The 27,168-nt window shown below is 46.3% G+C and overlaps 1 protein-coding gene across 10 annotated transcripts in view; it reads left to right on the forward strand.

Annotated features, from left to right (window-relative positions):
* LOC130290823 (diacylglycerol kinase eta-like) overlaps positions 1-27,168 on the forward strand; it is a 1,161,394-nt gene that overhangs the window by 45,130 nt on the left and 1,089,096 nt on the right. Inside the window, exon 2 of one of the 10 annotated variants that reach the window (XM_056538924.1) lies at positions 25,023-25,240. The exons of the other annotated variants lie outside the window; for them this stretch is intronic. The gene's annotated coding sequence lies outside the window, so the exon portion shown is untranslated. The remainder of the gene's footprint in view (positions 1-25,022; positions 25,241-27,168) is intronic. 10 annotated transcript variants of the gene reach the window in all.

Genomic DNA, 27,168 nt, shown 5'->3' on the forward strand with positions numbered 1-27,168 from the left:
CGGAGGGTAGCGGGGAATTTCTTAGTATATCCGCTATGTTAGAGGCCGAGGCTACAAGGCTTTGGCCTAGTAAATTGTCTTATAAGCTGCGGAGGTCCTACCTCTTCCAGAATCAGCAACCCAAGAGAGATGCTGCTTGCTTGGCAGCACAGGAACAAGAGAGCGATCAAGATGGCGCAGGTCCCTTACATGGGTAGGGGCTGGCCGTTTTTGGATTGCTCCATAACAACTGTCACTCACCATTACATTGCATAGTGGGTGAACACGTCATGAGAACCTTGTAGCGGAATGGGTTCAGCCTGTCCCATAACCTGCATATTTGACTATATCCGTGTATTGTGTTCATGTGTTTCTGTATGCTCTTCGTATGTGGGTTCAGTAGTTCATGGGAAGGAATCTACCGAACCATAGGACCACCCCAGTGAGAGTGGGCGCCTCATTAGGCGTTCACACTTCTCATAAACAAAACTGCAACTTAAATTGTAATTACTGATGCCTGGGTGTCCGCTGTTCGGTATACGAACCACGTGCGGCGGCCATCTTACGCATGAAAGTTTCAGCGGTATTTGGTCGTCGAGGGTCTGGAACTCAAATCGGACACTCAAACAACCGAACACCGCTGAGACCTCCAGAACTCCGTAACTACCGAACGGAGAGACCTAACTAGTCCCCATTCGGTAGAAACAAAGTACCGAACGAGGGAACCATAATCCAGGTGAATTTAAGTGTGGATGGCTAAGATTATTGTATGTTTTAACTGCCGAACAGAGACCGACCGCAGGGCCCAAACGCATGGAACCCTTTTCGGATACCACCTCGTGTGCGGTCGGTCAAACTTCAACCTCCGCCTAACTACCGAACCCCTGGTCCGATCTGGGTGAATTTTGGATATATTATTCACCCAGACCAGGGCTACCTGGCGGTACCCTGATATTGATGCTATATACTAGTTTAGGGGTACATCCAGGTTTGGGGTAAACCTAAAGTACAGTTAAGGGGATTATGAGTCACTCTGAGGGGAGGAGATGTGTGGGAGGTAACAGTTACAGTATTGGTCACTGTCCTAATTGATGTGAATCCCTCCCTTGCATGGGAGCATGCTTTATAAGGCACCCTGGAATAAAGATTGTGAGTTCTGCTCCTGAAACTGTGTGTCGTCCAGTTATTGGGAGTGCTGTTGGGATATTGCTGTATTGCTTTGCTTGCTGGAAACTCTGCTTGTGGATTTACAATTGCCTTGTTCCTGAGCCTCCCTGGGATCATAAGTGGAGAAAAGCTGTGGGATAGCAGCTCTCCACTACAAACCTCCAAAGGTCCTGTAGCAAAACCATAGACTTTTAAAACTAATCACATGACCTGCAGGTCCTGCTACGCTGAACAGGTAGGCACTAGAATATATACCTATTTATACTTATATTTATATGAATATCTACACAAATATGAATTAACTGAGCGTTGACAAGGGGATAACTACAGAAGAGGGACCCCGACATTCCTAGGGACTCTGACTATGGGGACCTCTACAAAAGGTACAGTATGAAATACGGTACCGGGACCCAACAAATCCCCTTACTAAAAACGAGTCGACCCCGACGCCTGTCCCCTAAGGCAGAGGAACTAGGACTAGGACAGGACTATTTATACATTCTATATATCCTGACAAAATTTGAGTAACATTAAACACCTTCACATTTTCTGGATACTCTTACTAGTATCTTGACTAGACAATACGAATCTATCTAGACATTTTGAATCTATCTAGACATTTTGAAGCTTACTATACATTGATGAAGCTATCTAAGCTTTAATTTCTAGCTCCTTAGACACTTTTTATTTATAGCTCTCTATAACATTTATGAGGCTAACTATACATTTATATACAGCTTTCTATACATTTAGTCTCAAGCTGTCTAGACATTTTTGAAATCTCACCACATTTTTCTTTTTGCGGCGATAAGTCACCTGTTAGTACACAGAAGTATATTGGCTTGCCCGAGGCTCTCTACCAATAAGGATAGCTACTAGGGTCTATCGGCTACACGCTACTTACCCCTAGAACACAACTTTATAACCTACCTAGGTTACCTTTAGAAATACGTGTTTAATGTTACTGGCCAGGTAGAGCATCTCACACACGTAATACAGAGAAAAGAAATATATGAGTGTACCTAACAGTGGTAGGAATTGAGTATCAATAGGCTACAATTCCTTAGTGTTTTTGAATGTGAGATATATTTTTATTTTGTGTATGTGCTGAAGAAGACTGAGGTAGTACATTTAAATGAGCAATTTGTTGTACTGAAAAGATATAGGTAGTACATTGAAGTGAGTCATTGAAGGTACTATGTGTGCAGGTACTGAATGTGAATCTTGGTACCTTAAGGGTAGTTTACCCTGTGTAGTCCTTTGAGACAATCGCAACACCACCTCTGAGTCATCAGGAGTCTCTTCACTTGGTTATTCTGCAAGAACTTCAGTCCCCAAGGGACCAGCTGGAGGGCTGGAAACAGAAGCAACATCTTCGGTTGGACTGGGAGATTCTCTGAAGTCAGGTGGAGAAGGTGCATCAAGACTTGGAGCAGTCACAGGAGCAGGACTGATGTTTGGTGTAACAACCAATGGTGGCTGACAGGGAGAAACAGCTATTGGCAACTGGGTGGGTGGAACGGCTACTGGCAACTGACTGGGTGGAGCAACCAGAGGCGGCTGGCTGGGTGGAGCTGGAAATGGTATACCCCAATACATGGTAGGCTGATGAGAGGGGAACAAAGGAACGTCCAGTGGGATGAATTCCCTCTCCCGGCACGTATTCTCTCACTGGCCTTGCTGGAGGTGGAGTAGGTGGAGGAAGTCCAAGTACATCTTCTTTCAGGCACACTTTTATTCTGTTCCTGTGGACCCCCTGTGGCTCGAACCCTTCTTTCTGTACCTCATATACATCTGTTTCCGGGGAAGGGATTGCAGTAATGGTATAGGGTTCCGTTTCCCACAATGAGTCCAATTTATGGGTCCTAGGGAATTTTCTGAGCCACACCTTATCTCCAAGCTGTAAGGGCTGAGCTGAAGCATGCCGATTATAATCTTTCTTCTGGCATCCATGGACTTCGCCCATTTTCTTCTCAACAATGTTCTTGGCCTCCTCTATGCTCCGTTGATGCTCCGACACCCATCCTTGAGAAACTTGAGGGGAATTGTTGAAAGGAGCCTGCAGCCCGAAGGTCCGATCCTTTGGCAATTGGCCATGTCGCCCATCATCAGGAAAAAGGGCGTGTACCCTGTAGAACAGTGAACAGTGTTGTTGTAAATTTCCAGGAGCTCAGGCAACAACCGGGGCTACTCTTCGTGCTTTGAGACAGAGGCGGCTCTGAGCATTTGGATGAACACTTGATTTATCCTCTCGCAGAGCCCATTCCCCTGGAATTCTTAATAACATTGCACACGGAGCATTCAGCGCACCACTTCTCGATGTCTCCCTGCATCCCTATCCAGTAGAATCTTCTTCTGACAGTGGCTTCAGTCTTATGGACCCTGAAATGACTGGTCATGATAGGCATTCAGGACCATGGCTGCATCTCTCCTGGGGACCAAGATTTGATGTATGCGGTCTCCTGAAACTGGGTCCAGGGAATTTCGGTATATCAACCGTTTGTGTAGGAACAGGCGATTCCTCTGTCGCCACAGCCGTTTCAACTCAAAGTCCCCTTGTGACTTGTGGAGCCGAGTGGGTACTTTCTTGTGGAGGCAATAGTCTAAGAGGTCCCTGATAACCCGGCTTTCGTCCTGAAGCGTCTTCCATGTGGATAAATCTTCAGGGACTTTGAGAGGTTCAGGTTCGTCACCCTCCTGGGCAGTTAGAGCACTCTGGCTCACGAACCTTCGGTAGAAGGGTGCGTTCTCTACATCTTCCCACACATCAGGAGGTGCTTCCCCCGGGGCCATACGTGAAAGTACATCCGCATTAACGTTAGTTTTGCCGCTGCGGTACTTAATGTTGAAATCATAGTTGGCCAACCGGGAGGCCCAGCGTTATTCAAGAGCCCCCAACTTAGCAGTGTTCAAATGGGCCAAGGGATTGTTATCGGTATAGACCGTGAAGGGAGTAGCAGCCAGATAATCTTTAAACTTCTCAGTAATGGCCCAGACTAAGGCCAAGAGCTCCAATTTGAAGGAGCTGTAGTTGGCGTCATTCTTTTTGGCGCCTCGGAGGTGTCGGTTGGCGTAGGCGATTACTCTCTCTTTGCCATCCTGTACCTGAGACAAGACTGCTCCCAGACCTTCGAAGCTAGCATCTGTATACAAACGGAACAGCAGGCTTTAGTCATGATACGCCAGAATAGGGGGTTCTGTGAGGAGGTATTTCAAGGCTCGAAAGGCATTTTCTTGGTCTTCGGCCCACTGTATGGGTAACCACCCATTATAATTCTCCTGGGCAATGCCTCTCAATAGCCCGGTCAAGGGTCCAGCAATTTGGGCAAAGTGGGGGATGAAATGTCGGTAATAACCGTCTTGGGTGTAGGCCACTTCCTCACAGCACTCACTTTATCCGGATCGGGCTGGACCCCTTGGGCACTGATGACATGTCCCAGGTAGTGTACTTGCGGTTTCAGCAGATGACACTTGGAGGGTTTAACCTTGAGTTCATGTTGAATAAGGACTTGGAAAACTTCTTTCAGGTGGTCCAGATGCACCTGATACGTCCGGGAGTAGACAATGACGTCGTCTAAATACAAGAGAACACTCTGGAAGTTGAGATGCTCCATTAAGCGTTGGAAAGTAGCCGTGCATTGCACAGCCCAAAGGGCACATTTTTTTAACTCAAAGAGTCCCATAGGGGTCACAAATGCGGTCTTCTCTCTATCTTCTTCCGCCATCGGTACTTGCCAGTAGCCACTTGTCAAGTGCAGTGTAGAAAAATAGGCGGTGGACCCCAAGGCCATCAAGGATTCTTCAATACGGGGGAGAGGATAGGCGTCCTTGTGAGTTATCCCGTTCAGCTTCCAGTAGCCTACACAATAACGGATAGTCCCATCCTTTTTCTTCACAAGGACCAAAGGTGCTGCCCAAGGACTCTGGCTTTCCTGGATAACATCAGCCTCCTTCATTTCCACAAGCATCTTCTTTATGGTCTGATACATCCCGGGAGCCACGGGGCGATGCCTTTCTTTAATGGGTGGACTGTCCCCGGTGAGAATCCGATGTTTGATTATCGTAGTCCTGCCAAAGTCAGTGGGGAACTTGCTGAAAGCTTCTTGATATTGTTTAGCTACTTGGGTGACTCCTTCCACCTGCTCCTTGGGGGTGTCTTCATCCCCTATTTGTAATTGGACCCACCAAGGTTCCACAGGAGTCTGATCAGGTCCTTGTCAGGCCACTTGGGACTTCGAGACCACATCTCTTGCGTCTAAATGGTGCAGTTTAGCCACAGGAGTATACTTAGATAGCCGGACGGCAACATCAGATAGGTTTATGAGTCTTACCGGAACTTTCCCATTTCGTACTGTCACCAGACTTCTAGCTGCTCTCTCCAAGGGAAAATCTTCCAGCATGATGGGCTCCAATAGTGCTTGGTAATCCTGAGTCTTCACCCCAGGTCGGGCACGACACCAAATGACTGTCTCCGTTTGTGGTTGTAAAGTAACAGCATGTATGTCTTGGATCCTGACTCAACAGATTTCTACCTGATGATTCACAAACTTCTGTTCTGTTTGGAGGATGAGGTGGTGTTGGTACTGATTTGAGGCGGTGTTGCGCGGCTCGCCAGCCTGGAGGTGACATGTGAGGGAGAGATGCATGCAGTAAACAGACAATATCATCAAAACAGTGTCTCATGATGTTCATTCCTAAGATGAAGTCAGCTGCCCCTTCATCCCTAACACTGGTGACAATCACACCCTGCCTTTCTAACACATGCTCTCCCACCTTCACCGTGGGCTCCCAGTAGCCATGCCTGGGTACTGGTTTCCCGTTCCCTGCGATTACTCTAAACTCCGCTTCCTTTGGCTCACACAACCTTTCTGGACCCCAATACTTATAGAAAACTCCCTGCGGAATAGTGGACACCTGAGACCCAGTATCTATTAGAGCAGTGGTTCTTAACCTTGTTGGAGGTACTGAACCCCACCAGTTTCATATGCGCATTCACCGAACCCTTCTTAATTGGAAAAATAAAATATGATTTTTTCAAATTCAAAACATAGGAGGTATATATTTAAGTATATATTTATACATAGGTGCACAAAATGAACAAAACCATTAAGAACAAAGAACAAAACCATGAAAACATGATTTTCACCCAAAAACAAAATGAACATTTACTGCAAATCAGTGTAACTTCTGCTGTTGTCTTTCAGAGACCAGTTCAGAAATGCGTGGCTTTACCTTGGCAAGTGCCACTCTCATGTCATTTTGGCAACAATGTTCCCTTATATTAGGCAGGCAGTGTTCCCCCACATTAGGCAGGCAGTGTTCCCCCACATTAGGCAGGCAGTGTTCCCCCACATTAGGCAGGCAGTGTTCCCCCACATTAGGCAGACAGTTCCCCCACATTAGGCAGGCAGTGTTCCCCCACATTAGGCAGGCAGTGTTCCCTCACATTAGGCAGGCAGTGTTCCCCCACATTAGGCAGGCAGTGTTCCCCCACATTAGGCAGGCAGTGTTCCCCCACATTAGGCAGGCAGTGTTCCCCCACATTATGTAGGCAGTGTTCCCCCACATTATGTAAGCCAGTGGTCTTCAACCTGCAGACCTCCAGATGTTGTAAAACTACAACTCCCAGCATGCCCGGACAGCCAATGGGTCAATGTGAAAGGGTCACCGTTGTAGGTGGGAAGCACAGGATTCCCCAAGAAGACAGGGGCGGCAACAGGGGCTCATAACACATAGGGAGAAGCTGGAGGTGGACTTGCTGGGTCCTGTTCTGCCTGTGGCGAAGGTCTTGCTGGAATCGCAGGGAGAGTATGTTTTTGTGAGGTAGGAAGTGTTGGTGAAGGCGGCAGCAACCTTCTGACTAGTGGTGGAGACCCCATTGGTGGAGTCACTGGAGCATTGCCCTCCTGTTGCTCAGGTGGGGACAGTGGCGCTGCAGGCTCTGACATTTTTGTATTGGGTGTGCTGGCCCTTTAAATAAATCCTGGATTCCTAGGTCCTAAGGAGATACGCAGTTGTTCTCTAATCTGGAACTTGAGGACGTAGATTTCAAATCTGAGAGTGGCGACTTGAAACTCAATTGCCTTAAGTTGAAATTTGAGTGTGTTGATAGGCAGCTGAAGTGAATCTCTATAGGACTTCAATTTGGCAATCTGGTGTCTCAGAGTCCTGTACTGTTCCGGCTCCTTACAACTTACAACGTCATACACCCGAATCCTGTTCATGACGCCAAAAAGGCTTTGTGGTAACCTTGGGGGATAAAGCCTTGTGGGGTAGTTAGGGTGTTGCTGTTCAGTATTATAAAGGGCGCTGTTAACCCTTGTCACTCGTGACGCCAGGGTGAGGGTTAAATACGGTAGTCTTGATAGGCCTATTGCCACCCTTCCCAAGAGCAATAGGTGATGCAGAAATAAAGGATTGTCCACAACCACTGTTAACTGAAAACTTGCTGGAACTTTTACTGAAGAATTTCTGTACATGCAGCAATAGTAACAGTCCAGCTAACAGAGTCTCTAGAGATATGGCTGAGCAGCGATTGACAGTTGGTTGGGATCAGATAAGCTCAATTTAGCTTCTTAGAGATTTTGTAGCATAGATCCGCTGGATTTAAGGGTGCGTTTAGGTCCAGTGATCTTGCGGAGGGTAGCGTGGAATTGCTTAGTTTATCCACTATGTTAGAGGCCGAGACTGCAAGGCTTTGGCTTAGTAAATTGTCTTGTAAGCTGCGGAGGTCCTACCTCTTCCAGAATCAGCAACCCAAGAGAGATGCTGCTTTCTTGGCAGCACAGGAACAAGAGAGCGATCAAGATGGCGCAGCTCCCTTACATGGGCAGGGGCTGGCCGTTTTTGGATTGGTCCATAACAACTGTCACTCACCGTTACATTGCATTGTGGGTGAACACTTCATGAGAACCTCCAAAGGTTCTGTAGCAAAACCATAGAGTTCTAAACCTAATCACATGACCCGCAGGTCCTGCTACGCAGAACAGGTAGGCACTAGAATATATACCTATTTGTACTTATATTTATACGAATATCTACACAAATATGATTTAACTGAGGGGTGACAAGGGGATAACTACAGAAGAGGGACCCCGACGTTCCTAGGGACTCTGACTATGGGGACCTCTACAAAGGTACAGTATGAAATACGGTACTGGGATACCACATAAATACAGACCAATATCCCACATGTAGATCCCATATTAGTGTTTCCCAAGCAGGGTGCCTCCAGCTGTTGCAAAACTACAACTCCCAGCATGCCCGGACAGCAAGTTATAGTTTTGCAACAGCTTGAGGCACCCTGGTTGGAAAACACTGGTCCATATAATGGTGACCCCCCAGGTCTACACAGGCTCTGCAGGTTTCTGGCAAGGTGCCTAGAATATTACTAAACAAAAGAGCACTGTATGCAGTGATGGAGGCCCTCAATGCAAGTGTAAAACCAGCCTGGCAATTACAGTACCATGGATACCTAAAAAGACAAATACATACACACATCTATCCATATGTATATATACATATATAGATACGCACACCTATACACAAGTGTACATACCCTAACTATAAATGCACATACTCTAACTGTCTGAGATGCTGACAGGATCCTCATATGGCTTCCAGTGCTGGGGGTCAGGAGTCAAGACCTCTGACATCAAGACCTCTGACCTCAGGATTAAGTCATGTGGAGGAGGGGGCACAGATAGTTATCCTCCTACTTTGCGCTCATGTTTCATGCTAGCAGGCTGCTGTGCTCTGAGGATCCTTCCCCTGCTTTAGGACCCGACAGCAGGATGGCGCTTAGTAGAGCATGTACAGCATAATAAGATAAGTAATGCTGTGATTCCTACAATCTATGTGCCAGGACGGGCAGCCAAAAAGCACTGACACTACATGCCCCCCATTCACTCTCCTAGTTACCTTTCACAGAGGCCATCAACTCCCCCAGTCCTTCTTCCTCCTTACTCCTGCTGCCGATCACCACCAGTGAAAGGGTGGGGGCCAGAGCGAGGCCCCCACCAGTGCGAGGCCTTAGGCGGTGGCCTAATGGAAGGGCCGCCTCTGCAGTTCCCCCACAGACATACAGCCTCCAGCCATACACAGTGTATGGCTGGAGGCTGTATGCCTGTTTACTGCCCCAGTGTTCCGACCACCGCTCCTCCAGTCCGGGGCCTATGGGCCATAGCAGTAGGTCCCTGGAGCGGAGGTCGGAACACTGAAGATGACATGCCACTGGTAACTTACCATGCACATGCTCCCTCCTCGATGCTCCGCTCCGCTCTGCTTTTCTCCGATGGGCGCACACACGGGACGTCAGTGACGTCCCTGCGTGTGCTACCTCCCGGCGGCCTATGCGTTTTTAAAGTTAACACGGGGGCCACCGTAGAGAGGTAACCACCGGGACATCCTTGTGTCCTGAAAAGATTTTTCGGGACACAGGGATGTCCCGAGTGTGACGGGGGCCCCCTGCGGGCACGGGGCCCAGAGCAGGCGCTCCATAGCGCCAATGATGATCCGGCCCTGACAATCACCCACCATTGGCCACCCCAACCTTCTACAGCAGCCACCTATCGTGTCATCTGATCTGGCACAGATGAGGTTCATGATGTACAACCCCTTATTGCTTTAAATGATTGTCAAGTGGCAACCCCAGTCACAGATTTCCCAGCTCAGCTTCCCAGGGTCATTTACAATATTAATGCATAAAAGTAAAATCCAAAGAAAAGCATTAAAAAAAAAAAGTTTATTTCTTAAATTCCTTAGAACTTCCTGTTGATTACAGTATAAATGTAAAAAAACCTGTTCATTGTAAAAAGTATCATGAACAGGGCCGCTCAAGGGGGTGAATAGTGGGTGAATGGTCAGTAACATGGGTTGAAGCCTTGACGTGGCGTTACTGCTCACATGGCTAGCCATATGCTAATTCAACCAATGTGAATGAGTAATATTCATGTGGATAATCAGCTTAACTCAGTCTTATTCATGATACCTTTTACAAGGAACAGTTTTTTTTACATTTATACTGTAATCCACAGGAAGTTCTAAGGAATTTTATTTTTATGCATAAATATTGTAAATGACCCTGGGGAGCTGAGCTGGGAAATCTGTGACTGGGGTTGCCACTTGGCGATCATTAAAAGCAATAAGGGGTTGTGCATCATGAACCTCATCTGTGCCACATGACCCAATAGGTGGCTGCTGTAGAAGGTTGGGGTGGCCAATGGTGGGTGATTGTGTATTGGGTCATAAAGCTTGGCTGAGGATCAGTTGCCAGGACACTATCTATATTCAGACCCATATGAGGGCTTATTTCCTGAGCCACCAATTGTACATTGTAATGACATCCCTCATTTTAACTGCTACAAAAAATAAATAAAAATAAATATTATATAAGCATTTTTCTCTTCATAAATTATTTAAACTGTTTTGCCATATACCTCAAATGCAAACAAATCCTCTATGATTTCTGAGCCTTGTTGTGCGCCCACCCAGCATGTTACCCCATATGTGGATGTATTTCCATAGTCCTGCGAAAAATGCCTACAAAATTTGTAACCCAATTTTTCCCATTACCCCTTGTGCAAATGATAACATTGTGTGGTGTCAGGGTTTGAGGTGTAAGGTAGATGCGGGGCAGATGTTATAGACCAAGTGGCAGGAGGAATTAACCCCTTCTGTCATGATGCCAGGGCGTAGTTTAGCATAAACCACCTGAAAGGCTTTACCACTGATCCTAGGCTAGGCAGGGGCAATAGTCCAAGGCCAGGTTAAGGATAACAATAGCTTTACTGAGGTAGACAGATGGTACGGTCTATGCAGTTCGGCCAATATCCCAAAGAGGTGGCCAGTGACACAGGGGGACCTGACAGGCTTGCTGGGACTTGCAGTGACTTGACAGACTATGATGCAGGCCACGTTTACTATAGGTGACTTGACTTGACTTTAGATGGTGACAGACAATTGAGATGACTTGACTTACTCAGGACCGACTGGTGGCTGCAGTAATTTAGGCTTGAGGCCTCCAATCTCTTTTATGTCAGAACTTCTACCATTGCAGTACTAACCACCACTTTAGGCCTCAAATCTCATTGATGCTGTATCACTCCTAAGCCCAGGTTTGCACCCGCACAAATGTCCACATATGAGTATTTCTTTACCCTTGAGAAATTAGTTTACAAATATTTGGGGTCTGTTTCTCCTATTAACCTATGTATAAATCTGGGGGTAACACCAGCATTTTAGAGTTAAAAATGAAAATTTTCACTTTCACGTTCAACCACGCACAAACCTCCAGCTGTTGCAAAACTACAACTCCCAGCATGTCCAGACAGCAAACAGCTGTCTGGGTATGCTGGGAGATGTAGTTTTGCAAGATGTTGATGGCCACTGATTAGAGAGCTATGCGCAGTGATCTGAAAACTGTGGATCTCCAGATGTTTCAAAACTACAACTCCCAGTATGCCAAGACAGCAAATGGCTGTCTGGATATGCTGGGAGTTGTAGTTTTGCAACAGCTGGAGGTCAACAGTTTAGAGACCACTACCCTAAGGGTATGGTCACACATGGCAGCAATGCTAAATCATGTGGATTTCCCACTGTACATTTTGGTGCAAGAAGATGCTGAAAAGAAATGTTCCCCAGACAGCTGTCAGAGCGAGCATAGAGATTGAGAAAAGCTGAGTACATGAGAGTGTAGGGTTTGCAGAAATAGGGAAAAGGTGAGTACATGAGAGTGTAGGGTTTGCAGAAATCTGGAAAAGCTGAGTACATGAGAGTGTAGGGTTTGCAGAAATAGGGAAAAGGTGTAGGATTGAAGAAATCTGTGTCCAGGCTGAATACATAAGAGTAGAGATCGACCGACTATCGGTTTGGCCGATATTATCGGCCAATATTCACGATTTTCAACGTTATCGGTATCGGCAATTACCTTGCCGATAATCTAATAATGCCCAGCCCCCCGCACAGCCCCCACCACACCTCCCACCACCGCGCCGCACCCCCCACCACCGCACCGCGCCGCTGCCCATTGCCTCCCCCATCCCCGGCTTTATAATTACCTGTTTCCGGGGCCCGGGGTCCGCGCTATTTCTGGCTCCTGCGCCGTCCTGTGTTACGCTGTGCGCTGCGCAGCGCAATGACGAATGACGTTCTCAATGCGACGTCACCGTCAGTGCGCACAGTGACAGCTCAGGAGGACGGCACCGGAGCCAGAAGTAGAGCGGGCCCCCGGAACAGGTAATTATAAAACCGGGATTGGGGGAAGCAATTGGGCAGCGGTGGTCTCTGGCCGGGGCGGTGCGGTGGGGGCTGCGGTAGGACTCAGGACCCCAGGACAGGCAGAGGGAGAGAAGCAGGTGGCGGCAGCGATCTCTGGCACCGCAAAGGCCGCTGCAGTTCATTGATTTAAAGCACCCACTTTAAATCAATGATCTGCAGCGGTGTCGCCGGTGGGGGGGGGTTAGGGTGGAAAAGTAGACGTTAACTTATACCGGAATATCGGTATAAGTTATCGGCTATCGGCCCTAACCTCCACAGAGTATCGGTATCGGCCCTGAAAAAACAATATCGGTCGATCCCCACATAAGAGTGCAAGTTTTGCAGAAATCTGAAAAAGCTGAGTACATGAGAGTGTAGGGTTTGCAGAAATCAGGAAAAGCTGAGAACATGAGAGTGTAGGGTTTGCAAAAATCTGGAAAAGCTGAGTACACGAGAGTGTAGGGTTTGCAGAAATCTGGAAAAGCTGAGTACACGAGAGTGTAGGTTTGGCAGAAATCTGGAAAAGCTGAGTACATGAGAGTGTAAGGTTCTCATAAATCTGGAAAAGCTGACTACAAGAGAATGTTGGGTTTTGCAGAAATCTGGAAAAGCTGAGTACATGAGAGTGTAGGGTTTGCAGAAATCTGGAAAAGCTGAGTACATGAGAGTGTAGGGTTTGCAGAAATCTGGAAAAGCTTAGTACCTGAGAGTGTAGGTTTTGCAGAAATCTGGAAAAGCTGAGTACATGAGAGTGTAGGTTTTGCAGAAATCTGGAAAAGCTGAGTACATGAGAGTGTGGGGTTTGCAGAAATCGGGAAAAGCTGAGTACATGAGAGTGTAGGGTTTGCAGAAATCTGTGTCCAGGCTGAATACATAACAGTGTAGGGTTTGCAGAAATCTGGAAAAGCTGAGTACATGAGAGTGTAGGTTTTGCAGAAATCGGGAAAAGCTAAGTGCATGAGAGTGTAGGATTTGCAGAAATCCGTGTCCAGGCTGAATACATAACAGTGTAGGGTTTGCAGAAATCTGGAAAAGCTGAGTACATGAGAGTGTAGGGTTTGCAGAAATCTGGAAAAGCTGACTACATGAGAATGTTGGGCTTGCAGAAATCTGGAAAAGCTGAGTACATGAGAGTGTAAGGTTTGCAGAAATCTGGAAAAGCTGAGTACATAAGAGTGTAGGGTTTGCACAAATCAGGAAAAGCTGAGTACATGAGAGTGTACGTTTTGCAGAAATCTGGAAAAGTTGAGTACATGAGAGTGTAGGGTTTGCAGAAATCTGGAAAAGCTGAGTACATGAGTGTAAATTTTGCAGAAATGTGGAAAAGCTGAGTACATGAGAGTGTAGGTTTTGCAGAAATCTGGAAAAGCTTAGTACCTGAGAGTGTAGGTTTTGCAGAAATCTGGAAAAGCTGAGTACATGAGAGTGTAGGGTTTGCAAAAATCTGGAAAAGCTGAGTACATGAGCATGTAGGTTTCGTAGAAATGTAGAAAAGCTGAGTGCATGAGAGTGTGGGGTTTGCAGAAATCTGGAAAAGCTGAGTACATGAGTGTCACGATTCGGCTACAGGTAGTGGATCCTCTGTGTCAGCGAGGGATTGGCGTGGACCGTGCTGGTGGACCGGTTCTAAGAGGCTGCTGGTGTTCACCAGAGCCTGCCGCAAAGCGGGATGGTCTTGCTGCGGCAGTAGCAACCAGGTCGTATCCACTAGCAACGGCTCAACCTCGCTGACTGCTGAGAAGGCGTGGGACAGAAGGACTAGGCAGAGGCAAGGTCAGACGTAGCAGAAGGTCGGGGCAGGCGGCAAGGTTCGTAGTCAAGATGGATAGCAGGAGATCAGGTAACACAGGCTTGGACAACACTAAACGCTTTCACTGGCACAAGGCAACAAGATCCGGCAAGGGAGTGCAGGGGAAGTGATCAGATATAGCCAGGGAGCAGGTGGAAGCCAATTAAGCTAATTGGGCCAGGCACCAATCATTGGTGCACTGGCCCTTTAAGTCTCAGAGAGCTGGCCCACGCGCGCCCTAGAGAGCGGAGCCGCGCGCGCCAGCACATGACAGCAGGGGACCGGGACGGGTAAGTGACTTGGGATGCGATTCGCGAGCGGGCGCGTCCCGCTGTGCGAATCGCATCCCCGACGGCCATGTCAGTGCAGCGCTCCCGGTCAGCGGGACCGACCGGGGCGCTGCAGGGAGAGAGACGCCGTGAGCGCTCCGGGGAGGAGCAGGGACCCGGAGCGCTCGGCGTAACAGTACCCCCCCCCCTTAGGTCTCCCCCTTTTTTTGTCCGACAACTGCTTTACCTGGGACGAGGACACCTGGAAAGAATGGAGGGTTTCCTCAACGGCAGGCAGTACAGCAGGAGTGGGAATGGGGAGGGAGGGCAGAGGGCGAAGCCTCGCACGGGGCAGTGTGTCACCAGGACGGGGGCCATGAGGAGGCACTGAGGCTTGCCTGACGGGACTGGGAGGGGGGGAGAGGCACTTCCTATGGCAAGCAGAGTCCCAGTTCTTGATCTCCCCGGTGGTCCAGTCAAGGGTGGGAGAATGAAGCCGGAGCCATGGCAGACCGAGGAGGACCTCAGAGGTACAGTTGGCAAGGACGAAGAACTCAATCCTTTCGTGGTGGGGTCCAATGCACATTAAGAGGGGTTTAGTGCGGTAACGCACGGTGCAATCCAATCTGACTCCGTTGACCGCGGAAATGTAGAGCGGCTTGACGAGAAGGGTCACCAGGATGCAGAATTTATTCACCAAAGACTCCAAAATAAAATTCCCAGAGGCACCAGAGTCCAAGCAGGCCACGGCTGAGAGGGAGGAGTTGGCTGAAGGAGAAATCCGCACGGGCACCGTGAGACGTGGAGAAGCTGACTTAGAACCAAGAGACGCCACACCCACGTGAGCTGGGTGCGTGCGTGCGTTTCCCAGACGTGGAGGACGAATAGGGCAATCCACCAAGAAGTGCTCGGTACTGGCACAGTACAGACAAAGATTTTCTTCCCTACGGCGATTCCTCTCTTCCTGGGTCAGGCGAGACCGATCCACTTGCATGGCCTCCTCGGCGGAAGGCCCAGGCGTAGATTGCAATGGATACTGTGGGAGAGGTGCCCAGAGATCTAAGTCTTTTTCCTGGCGGAGCTCTTGATGTCTCTCAGAAAAACGCATGTCAATGCGGGTGGCCAAATGGATAAGTTCTTGCAGGTTGGCAGGAATCTCTCGTGCGGCCAGCACATCCTTGATGCGACTGGATAGGCCTTTTTTAAAGGTCGCGCAGAGAGCCTCGTTATTCCATGATAATTCGGAAGCAAGAGTACGAAATTGGATGGCGTACTCGCCCACTGAAGAATTACCCTGGACCAAGTTCAGCAGGGCAGTCTCGGCAGAAGAAGCTCGGGCTGGCTCCTCGAAGACACTACGGACCTCAGCGAAGAAGGACTGGACTGTGGCTGTGGCAGGATCATTGCGGTCCCAGAGCGGTGTGGCCCAAGACAAGGCCTTTCCTGAAAGAAGGCTCACTACGAACGCCACCTTAGACCGTTCTGTAGGAAACAAGTCCGACAACATCTCCATATGCAGGGAACACTGAGACAGAAATCCACGGCAGAGTCTAGAGTCCCCATCAAATTTGTCCGGCAGGGACAAGCGGAGGCTAGGAACGGCCACTCGCTGCGGAGGAGGTGCAGGAGCTGGCGGAGGAGATGGTTGCTGCTGTAGCAGAGGCAGAAGTTGCTGTAACATGGCGGTCAACTGCGACAGCTGCTGTCCTTGTTGGGCAATCTGCTGCGATTGCTGAGCGACCACCGTGGGAAGGTCAGCGAGACTTGGCAGCGGCACCTCAGCGGGATCCATGGCCGGATCTACTGTCATGATTCGGCTACAGGTAGTGGATCCTCTGTGTCAGCGAGGGATTGGCGTGGACCGTGCTGGTGGACCGGTTCTAAGAGGCTACTGGTGTTCACCAGAGCCCGCCGCAAAGCGGGATGGTCTTGCTGCGGCAGTAGCAACCAGGTCGTATCCACTAGCAACGGCTCAACCTCGCTGACTGCTGAGAAGGCGTGGGACAGAAGGACTGGCAAGGTCAGACGTAGCAGAAGGTAGGGGCAGGCGGCAAGGTTCGTAGTCAAGATGGATAGCAGGAGATCAGGTAACACAGGCTTGGACAACACTAAACGCTTTCACTGGCACAAGGCAACAAGATCCGGCAAGGGAGTGCAGGGGAAGTGATCAGATATAGCCAGGGAGCAGGTGGAAGCCAATTAAGCTAATTGGGCCAGGCACCAATCATTGGTGCACTGGCCCTTTAAGTCTCAGAGAGCTGGCGCGCGCGCGCCCTAGAGAGCGGAGCCGCGCGCGCCAGCGCCGACCGGGGCGCTGCAGGGAGAGAGACGCCGTGAGCGCTCCGGGGAGGAGCAGGGACCCGGAGCGCTCGGCGTAACAATGAGAGTGTGGGGTTTGCAGAAATCTGGAAAAGCTGAGTACATGAGAGTATAGGTTTTGCAGAAATCTGGAAAAGCTGCGTACATGAGAATGTAGGATTTGCAGAAATCTGGAAAAGCTGAGTACATGAGCGTATAGGGTTTGCAGGAATCGGGAAAAGCTCAGTTCATGAGAGTGTAGGGTTTGCAGGAATCGGGAAAAGCTGAGTTCATGAGAGTGTAGGGTTTGCAGAAATGTGGAAAAGCTGAGTACATGAGAGTGTAGGGTTTGCAGAAATTGGGAAAAGCTGAGTACATGAGAGTGTAGGTTTTGCAGAAATTGGGAAAAGCTGAGTACATGAGAGTGTAAGGTTTGCAGAAATTGGGAAAAGCTGAGTACATGAGAGTGTAGGTTTTGCAGAAATCTGGAAAAGCTGAGTACATGAGAGTGAAGGATTTGCAGAAATTGGGAAAAGCTGAGTACATGAGAGTTTAAGGTTTGCAGAAATTGGGAAAAGCTGAGTACATGAGAGTGTAGGTTATGCAGAAATCTGGAAAAGCTGACTACATAAAAGTGTAGGGTTTGCAGAAATCAGGAAAAGCTGAGTGCATGGGAGTGTAGATTTTGCAGAAATCTGGAAAAGCTGAGTACATGAGAGTGTAGGTTTTGCAGAAATCTGGAAAATCTGAGTACATGAGAGTGTAGGGTTGGCGGAAATCTGGAAAAGCTGAGTACATGAGTGTAGGTTTTACAGAAATCTGGAAAAGCTGAGTACATGAAAGTGTGGGTTTTGCTGAAATTTGGAAAATCTGAGTACATGAGAGTGTAGGGTTGGCAGAAATCTGGAAAAGCTGAGTATATGAGTGTAGATTTAGCAGAAATGTGGAAAAGCTGAGTACATGAGAGTGTAGGTTTTGCAGAAATCTGGAAAAGCTTAGTACCTGAGAGTGTAGGTTTTGCAGAAATCTGGAAAAGCTGAGTACATGAGAGTGTAGGGTTTGCAGAAATCTGGAAAAGCTGACTACATGAGAATGTTGGGTTTGCAAAAATCTGGAAAAGCTGAGTACATAAGAGTGTAGGGTTTGCACAAATCAGGAAAAGCTGAGTACATGAGCATATAGGTTTTGTAGAAATTTAGAAAAGCTGAGTGCATGAGAGTGTGGGGTTTGCAGAAATCTGGAAAAGCTGAGTACATGAGAGTGTGGGGTTTGCAGACATCGGGAAAAGCTGAGTATATAAGAGTGTAGGGTTTGCAGAAATCTGGAAAAGCTAAGTACATGAGTGTATAGGTTTTGCAGAAATCTGGAAAAGCTGCGTACATGAGAATGTAGGATTTGCAGAAATCTGGAAAAGCTGAGTACATGAGCGTATAGGGTTTGCAGGAATCGGGAAAAGCTGAGTTCATGAGAGTGTAGGGTTTGCAGAAATGTGGAAAAGCTAGTACATGAGAGTGTAGGGTTTGCAGAAATCTGGAAAAGCTGAGTACATGAGAGTGTAGGATTTGCAGAAATCGGGAAAAGCTGAGTACATGAGAGTTTAAGGTTTGCAGAAATTGGGAAAAGCTGAGTACATGAGAGTATGGGGTTTGCAGAAATCGGGAAAAGCTGAGTACATGAGAGTGTGGGGTTTGCAGACATCGGGAAAATCTGAGTATATAAGAGTGTAGGGTTTGCAGAAATCTGGAAAAGCTAAGTACATGAGTGTATAGGTTTTGCAGAAATCTGGAAAAGCTGCGTACATGAGAATGTAGGATTTGCAGAAATCTGGAAAAGCTGAGTACATGAGCGTATAGGGTTTGCAGGAATCGGGAAAAGCTGAGTTCATGAGAGTGTAGGGTTTGCAGAAATGTGGAAAAGCTGAGTACATGAGAGTTTAAGGTTTGCAGAAATTGGGAAAAGCTGAGTACATGAGAGTGTAGATTTTGCAGAAATCTGGAAAATCTGAGGACATGAGAGTGTAGGGTTGGCAGAAATCTGGAAAAGCTGAGTAAATGAGTGTAGGTTTTACAGAAATCAGGAAAAGCTGAGTACATGAGTGTAGGTTTTGCAGAAATCTGGAAAATCTGAGTACATGAGAGTGTAGGGTTGGCAGAAATCTGGAAAAGCTGAGTACATGAGAGTGTAGGTTTTGCAGAAATCGGGAAAAGCTGAGTACATGAGAGTGTAGGGTTTGCAGAAATCAGGAAAAATAGAGTACATGAGAGTGCAAATTTTTCAGAAATCTGGAAAAGCTGAGTACATGAGAGTGTAGGTTTTGCAGAAATCTGGAAAAGCTGAGTATATGAGAGTGTAGGTTTTGCAGAAATCTGGAAAATCTGAGGACATGAGAGTGTAGGGTTGGCAGAAATTGGGAAAAGCTGAGTAAATGAGTAAAGGTTTTACAGAAATCTGGAAAAGCTGAGTACATGAGTGTAGGTTTTGCAGAAATCTGGAAAAGCTGAGTACATGAGAGTGTAGGGTTGGCAGAAATCTGGAAAAGCTGAGTACATGAGAGTGTAGGGTTGGCAGAAATCTGGAAAAGCTGAGTACATGAGAGTGCAGATTTTTCAGAAATCTGGAAAAGCTGACTACATAAGAGTGTAGGGTTTGCAGAAATCAGGAAAAGCTGAGTGCATGGGAGTGTAGGTTTTGCAGAAATCTGGAAAAGCTGAATACATGAGAGTGTAGGTTTTGCAGAAATCTGGAAAATCTGAGTACATGAGAGTGTAGGGTTGGCGGAAATCTGGAAAAGCTGAGTACATGAGTGTAGGTTTTACAGAAATATGGAAAAGCTGAGTACATGAAAGTGTAGGTTTTGCTGAAATCTGGAAAATCTGAGTACGTGAGAGTGTAGGATTGGCAGAAATCTGGAAAAGCTGAGTACATGAGAGTGTAGGTTTTGCAGAAATCTGGAAAATCTGAGGACATGAGAGTGTAGGGTTGGCAGAAATCTGGAAAAGCTGAGTAAATGAGTGTAGGTTTTATAGAAATCTGGAAAAGCTGAGTACATGAGAGTGTAGGTTTTGCAGAAATCGGGAAAAGCTGAGTACATGAGAGTGTAGGGTTTGCAGAAATCGGGAAAAATAGAGTACATGAGAGTGCAGATTTTTCAGAAATCTGGAAAAGCTGAGTACATGAGAGCGTAGGTTTTGCAGAAATCTGGAAAAGATGAGTACATGAAAGTGTAGGGTTTGCAGAAATCTGGAAAAGCTGAGTACATGAGAGTGTAGGTTTTGCAGAAATCTGGAAAAGCTGAGTACATGAGAGTGTAGGTTTTGCAGAAATCTGGAAAAGCTGAGTACATGAGAGTGTAGGGTTTGAAGTATTCTGTGTCCAGGCTGAATACATAAGAGTGTAGGTTTTGCAGAAATCTGGAACAGCTGAGTAAATGAGATTGTAGTGTTTGCAGAAATCTGGAAAAGCTGAATACATGAGAGTGTAGGTTTTGCGGAAATCTGGAAAAGCTGAGTACATGAGAGTGTAGGGTTTGCAGAAATTGGGAAAAGCTGAGTTCATGAGAATGTAGGTTTTTCAGAAATCTGGAAAAGCTGAGAACATGAGAGTGTAGGGTTTGCAGAAATCTGGAAAAACTGAGTACATGAGAGTATAGGTTTTGCAGAAATCTGGAAAAGGTGCATACATGAGAATGTAGGATTTGCAGAAATCTGGAAAAGCTGAGTACATGAGAGCGTATAGGGTTTACAGGAATCGGGAAAAGCTGAGTTCATGAGAGTGTAGGTTTTGCAGAAATCTGGAAAATCTGAGTACATGAGAGTGTAGGGTTTGAAGAAATCTGTGTCCAGGCAGTGAGGCTGCAGAGCAGTGAGCAGAGCGAGACTGGACACCCCCCCCATCAACCAATCACAGTGTCTCAGCACTCAGCACAGTGACTCAGCACTTTCATCAGCTGTACGGGAAACAGAACGCTTCAAGACACACAATTCTTCACTACACCGGCCTGTGGTCATCACGCTGCACACTCGTAGCCTCCAGCGCTGCGGAGAGCTCGCAAAGGTGGGAGCTGAATGACAGATTGCGGGGGTCCCCAACGGTGGGACCCCCGCGATCAGACATCTTATCCCCAATCCTATGGATAGGGTATAAGATGTATTAGGGCCGGAGTACCTCTTTAATACCTGACTGATGACCCCGTAGGTGTATTTAGTGTTATGGTGAGTGCTCCGGTCTGGCACTCTGACCGTGAGCGCTCACTGCCCCATTCCCTCAGCGGGACCGTTATTTGCTTCGCCACCTAGGGCACGTGCGCCAGCTCTTCGAGATTTAAAGGGCCAGTGCACCGCTAATTGGTGCCTGGTCCTTCCTATATGTTATTTAAGTTAGCTCTTCCCCCTCTTCCCTGCCGGATCTTCAGTGCCCCTTGCCTGAGATTAAGCGTTCCCTATTGTCTGTTGCCTTGCCCATGTATTTTGACCCTTCGCTACGTTATTTGACTACGCACCTTTGCCGCCTGCCTTGAACTTTCTTCTAAGTCTGACTACGCCTCTGCCTTATCCTTCTCTTCCTCATCTTGCCCAGCTACCTGTACATGAGAGTGTGGGGTTTGCAGACATCGGGAAAATCTGAGTATATAAGAGTGTAGGGTTTGCAGAAATCTGGAAAAGCTGAGTACATGAGTGTATAGGTTTTGCAGAAATCTGGAAAAGCTGCGTACATGAGAATGTAGGATTTGCAGAAATCTGGAAAATCTGAGTACATGAGCGTATAGGGTTTGCAGGAATCGGGAAAAGCTGAGTTCATGAGAGTGTAGGGTTTGCAGAAATGTGGAAAAGCTGAGTACATGAGAGTTTAAGGTTTGCAGAAATTGGGAAAAGCTGAGTACATGAGAGTGTAGATTTTGCAGAAATCTGGAAAATCTGAGGACATGAGAGTGTAGGGTTGGCAGAAATCTGGAAAAGCTGAGTAAATGAGTGTAGGTTTTACAGAAATCAGGAAAAGCTGAGTACATGAGTGTAGGTTTTGCAGAAATCTGGAAAATCTGAGTACATGAGAGTGTAGGGTTGGCAGAAATCTGGAAAAGCTGAGTACATGAGAGTGTAGGTTTTGCAGAAATCGGGAAAAGCTGAGTACATGAGAGTGTAGGGTTTGCAGAAATCAGGAAAAATAGAGTACATGAGAGTGCAAATTTTTCAGAAATCTGGAAAAGCTGAGTACATGAGAGTGTAGGTTTTGCAGAAATCTGGAAAAGCTGAGTATATGAGAGTGTAGGTTTTGCAGAAATCTGGAAAATCTGAGGACATGAGAGTGTAGGGTTGGCAGAAATTGGGAAAAGCTGAGTAAATGAGTGTAGGTTTTACAGAAATCTGGAAAAGCTGAGTACATGAGTGTAGGTTTTGCAGAAATCTGGAAAAGCTGAGTACATGAGAGTGTAGGGTTGGCAGAAATCTGGAAAAGCTGAGTACATGAGAGTGTAGGGTTGGCAGAAATCTGGAAAAGCTGAGTACATGAGAGTGCAGATTTTTCAGAAATCTGGAAAAGCTGACTACATAAGAGTGTAGGGTTTGCAGAAATCAGGAAAAGCTGAGTGCATGGGAGTGTAGGTTTTGCAGAAATCTGGAAAAGCTGAATACATGAGAGTGTAGGTTTTGCAGAAATCTGGAAAATCTGAGTACATGAGAGTGTAGGGTTGGCGGAAATCTGGAAAAGCTGAGTACATGAGTGTAGGTTTTACAGAAATATGGAAAAGCTGAGTACATGAAAGTGTAGGTTTTGCTGAAATCTGGAAAATCTGAGTACGTGAGAGTGTAGGATTGGCAGAAATCTGGAAAAGCTGAGTACATGAGAGTGTAGGTTTTGCAGAAATCTGGAAAATCTGAGGACATGAGAGTGTAGGGTTGGCAGAAATCTGGAAAAGCTGAGTAAATGAGTGTAGGTTTTACAGAAATCTGGAAAAGCTGAGTACATGAGTGTAGGTTTTGCAGAAATCTGGAAAATCTGAGGACATGAGAGTGTAGGGTTGCAGAAATCTGGAAAAGCTGAGTACATGAGAGTGTAGGTTTTGCAGAAATCAGGAAAAGCTGAGTACATGAGAGTGTAGGGTTTGCAGAAATCGGGAAAAATAGAGTACATGAGAGTGCAGATTTTTCAGAAATCTGGAAAAGCTGAGTACATGAGAGCGTAGGTTTTGCAGAAATCTGGAAAAGATGAGTACATGAAAGTGTAGGGTTTGCAGAAATCTGGAAAAGCTGAGTACATGAGAGTGTAGGTTTTGCAGAAATCTGGAAAAGCTGAGTACATGAGAGTGTAGGTTTTGCAGAAATCTGGAAAAGCTGAGTACATGAGAGTGTAGGGTTTGAAGTATTCTGTGTCCAGGCTGAATACATAAGAGTGTAGGTTTTGCAGAAATCTGGAACAGCTGAGTAAATGAGATTGTAGTGTTTGCAGAAATCTGGAAAAGCTGAATACATGAGAGTGTAGGTTTTGCGGAAATCTGGAAAAGCTGAGTACATGAGAGTGTAGGGTTTGCAGAAATTGGGAAAAGCTGAGTTCATGAGAATGTAGGTTTTTCAGAAATCTGGAAAAGCTGAGAACATGAGAGTGTAGGGTTTGCAGAAATCTGGAAAAACTGAGTACATGAGAGTATAGGTTTTGCAGAAATCTGGAAAAGGTGCATACATGAGAATGTAGGATTTGCAGAAATCTGGAAAAGCTGAGTACATGAGAGCGTATAGGGTTTACAGGAATCGGGAAAAGCTGAGTTCATGAGAGTGTAGGTTTTGCAGAAATCTGGAAAATCTGAGTACATGAGAGTGTAGGGTTTGAAGAAATCTGTGTCCAGGCAGTGAGGCTGCAGAGAAGTGAGCAGAGCAGTGAGCAGAGCGAGACTGGACACCCCCCCCATCAACCAATCACAGTGTCTCAGCACTCAGCACAGTGACTCAGCACTTTCATCAGCTGTACGGGAAACAGAACGCTTCAAGACACACAATTCTTCACTACACCGGCCTGTGGTCATCACGCTGCACACTCGTAGCCTCCAGCGCTGCGGAGAGCTCGCAAAGGTGGGAGCTGAATGACAGATTGCGGGGGTCCCCAACGGTGGGACCCCCGCGATCAGACATCTTATCCCCAATCCTATGGATAGGGTATAAGATGTATTAGGGCCGGAGTACCTCTTTAATACCTGACTGATGACCCCGTAGGTGTAGTTAGTGTTATGGTGAGTGCTCCGGTCTGGCACTCTGACCGTGAGCGCTCACTGCCCCATTCCCTCAGCGGGACCGTTATTTGCTTCGCCACCTAGGGCACGTGCGCCAGCTCTTCGAGATTTAAAGGGCCAGTGCACCGCTAATTGGTGCCTGGTCCTTCCTATATGTTATTTAAGTTAGCTCTTCCCCCTCTTCCCTGCCGGATCTTCAGTGCCCCTTGCCTGAGATTAAGCGTTCCCTATTGTCTGTTGCCTTGCCCATGTATTTTGACCCTTCGCTACGTTATTTGACTACGCACCTTTGCCGCCTGCCTTGAACTTTCTTCTAAGTCTGACTATGCCTCTGCCTTATCCTTCTCTTCCTCATCTTGCCCAGCTACCTGTGTGGTTGAGTCATATCGAGGGGTAGCGACCTGGGTGTCGCCTGCCGCAGCAAGCCCATCCTGCCTTGCAGCAGGTTCTGGTGAAGACCAGCTGCACCTTTTACTCCGCTCCCTGATACGGCCCGTGTCATCTGCCACACAGGTCAAAGAATACACATTCAGCATCGTTACACTTACCTGGACCCACGTAGCCAGCAGGTGTGGTTTGACGAGGCCCGCGCATGCGAATTAAACAACTGTGACACCTTATGGAGTGTTAGCTGCGTCCTGCATCCGACTCCCTGAAATGCTTCATATGTCTTTTAAATCACCTTTTCTACTAAATTAAGAGGGAGATTATCGCAACTGAGAATGGAGTGAGTGCGTTCTGATTTCTCTTCATACTACAGAGATAATCATTTGCCTTGTGCCCCCACCTAACAGTACAGCAATACAGATTATGCGGAGCACTTTGCACGGAGCCATTCTGGAAGGGAGAGTGGGATGATTTAGCAGGAGGCTGGGCCAAGCAAAACTGTATCTATATTCTGGACACTAAAAAATATTGATGTCTACAACAATCGCCTTTCTTACTTTCTAGATAAAATAATTTGATTTAAATGGTCACTGTTATTTCAGTTAACATGATAAAAACTGTAATGACTGTCAATTTTATTTTCCAATTTTTTCCCTCAAAGACTCTTTCTGAATTGCTCGCCACTAGGTGTCTGTCTTCTATGTAACTTTCTGTCCACTGTCTGTTGTCAAGAGTAATCTGTCTCTAGCCGGAGGGAGACTGAGAGGGATTACCTGAGGGCAGGTCCTTGCAGATATTTGGCTCCCAACTCTTACATTCAGCCTTTTCAGCTTCTATTTTCTCACTTACTGTGTGTGCATAGTGCACACTTCAACTCAGGTAAGCTGCTCACTCCATCTGCCTATGTAGTTTTTTACAGATATCAAACTAAGAACTACCCAGTGTGCAAAAACAAGGTAGATTCTTACTTGTACTTGTTGGGAGATGTACCTCAGAGGAAATTCTGCTGTTTATTCTTATTCATTTAGTGCCGGGACCCGTGGCTAATACTGGACATCACTGATCCCGGTGATGCCCGGCATTAACCCCTTAGAAGATGTGATCAAAGTTGATTGTGGCATCTAAAATAAAAATAAAAAAGGTTCTGGCAGCTTAGCGGAGCTGATCAGGACCACCACAGTAAAACTGCGGTGTCCAGATCAGCTTACAGAATGGCGGGGAGGGCCCTTTCCTGCCCCCTCGCCATCCGATCATTGCTGGAATGCTCCAGGATGCTGAGGCACCAATAACACTGATCAATGCTATGCCATGGCATAGCAATGAACATTGTATGCAATCCAAGGATTGCATGTAATGGTCCCCTATGGGGACTATGAAAAGGTGTAAAAAAGTATTTAAAGGGTACCTCTCATCAAAAAAACTTTTGATATATTATAGATTAATGTATGCAGAATAACTTTACAATTGCATGTTATTAAAAAATATGCTTCTTTCTATTTAATTTTCCACTTTGAAGAAATGACCACTAGGGGTCTCCCTACCAGTCCTGGCAGCAAGCATTTCAGACTCATGCTGGAGTCCTAAACACTACGAGCTGCCAGTCTGCTTTGTTCACAAAGGAGAACACTCAGAGCTGCCAGCCTGCTTTGTTCACAGCCTGTTTGGCTGTGAACAAAGCAGGCTGGCAGCTCTGAGTGTTTAGGACTCCAGCATGAGTCAGAAATGCTTGCTGACAGGACTGATCGGGAAAAAAAAATACAATAGAAAGAAGCATATTTTTCATTAACATGCTATTGGAAAGTTATTCAACATTCATTAATCTAAAATATATCAAAAGTTTATTTGATGAGAGGTACCCTTTTAAAAAAAGTTAATAAATGTGAATTAACCCTTTCTCTAATAAAAGTTTGAATCACCCCCCTTTTCCCATAAAAGAAATGTGAACAAAAATAGACATAAACATATGTGTTATCGCCACATGCGTAAATTTCCAAATTATAAAAATATAATGTTAAGCACACGACCAATGGCATTTACATAAAAATAAATACCAAAGTCCAAAATTGCTGATTTTTGGTCACTTTGTATACCCTAAAAATTTTTTATAAAAAGTGATTAAAATGTCCCATCAAAACAATAATGTTACTGGAAAAAAACTAAAGATCATGGTGCAAAAAATGTGCCCTTACACATCCCCGTATACAGAAAAAAAAAAAGTTATAGAGGTCAGAAGAGGACATTTTTAATCGTACAAATTTTGGTGCAAAAAGTTATCATTTTTTAACAGAAGTAAAACAAAATCAAACCTATATAAGTTGGGTATCAATTTAATTGTATTGACCTACAGAATAAAGTGTAATTTTTACCTACAGTGTTTTACTGCGTAGAACATAAAGCCCCCAAAAGTTACAAAATGTTTTTTTTTATTTTTTTTATTTTGCCCCACAAATATTTTTTTTCTGGTTTCGCCTTACATTTTTTGGTGAAATGATTGATAGTATTACAAAGCACAATTGGTGCCGCAAAAAACAAGCCCTCATATGGGTCTAGGTGGAAAATTGAAAGGGTTATGATTTTTAGAAGATGAGGAGGAAAAAACTAAAGTGCAAAAATGAAAAATATAAATAAATAAAAAAAACAAGTGGTCCTTAACCCCTTGGGGAACAAGCCCATTTTGACCCTAAGGACCAGAGCATTTTTTTTGCAATTCTGACCACCTAATGTCTATTTTCCTTACAAGCAGAGAGCTTCAAAGTTATAAAAATGCAAAATTTTCACATTTTTCATGAAATTTTGGAATTTTTCAC

Source organism: Hyla sarda, chromosome 9, assembly GCF_029499605.1.
Source record: "Hyla sarda isolate aHylSar1 chromosome 9, aHylSar1.hap1, whole genome shotgun sequence".
Classification (NCBI taxonomy): Eukaryota; Metazoa; Chordata; class Amphibia; order Anura; family Hylidae; genus Hyla; species Hyla sarda.